Here is a 705-nt window from a genome sequence, read left to right as displayed (position 1 = left end):
ATTTACAGGTCTCACTTTTTCATTTTCATTTTTGTGTTGCATTCTATCCATGTCATACTCCATTGCCATGATTTATTTACCATTTTATAACTAATGGGCATTTATACGATGCCTCAATTTGAACACTTTCATGATTCCTCAATTTGAGTATTTACATGACTTCTCAATTTCAGGGATTAAGAACAATAGTAACATGCACATTTTTGCATATATATTCTGTTACACAGGTACGAAAAATTCTCCAATATAACAAGGATGAGTACAATTAATTGGTCTTCAAGTATGCATCTTCACCTTAAGTGCATAATGCCATACTCTTGAACAGAGTTGTTTTACCAGTGCATAATCCAAGAAAATAGTATGAAAATTCCTATTATTTCAGATCCTTTCCAACATTAGAAGCATCACACTAATATTAACACTTTTATATTTATATAACATATTATTACATTTAACCTTTACAATTCTTTTTAGATCGTAATTTCAAATTTATTTTTAGTTAGAAAAACCTGTGTTCCTTTTTCCCTTTCAGTGACTAATATTCTATGTACATTTATTAATATTGTGTAATATATGGTTTATACATTAATCAGTATTTCATTATAGAATTTTATAAGCATGCTTCTTCAGGTCGAAATATTCTACTGTTACTAAAAACTGTTAATATACTACAGACATGCCCTTTAGTCAAATATTATGTCATAT

This window comes from Myotis davidii, unplaced genomic scaffold (assembly GCF_000327345.1).
Source record: "Myotis davidii unplaced genomic scaffold, ASM32734v1 scaffold6401, whole genome shotgun sequence".
Classification (NCBI taxonomy): Eukaryota; Metazoa; Chordata; class Mammalia; order Chiroptera; family Vespertilionidae; genus Myotis; species Myotis davidii.
Note: the sequence above shows the minus strand (reverse complement) of the source record.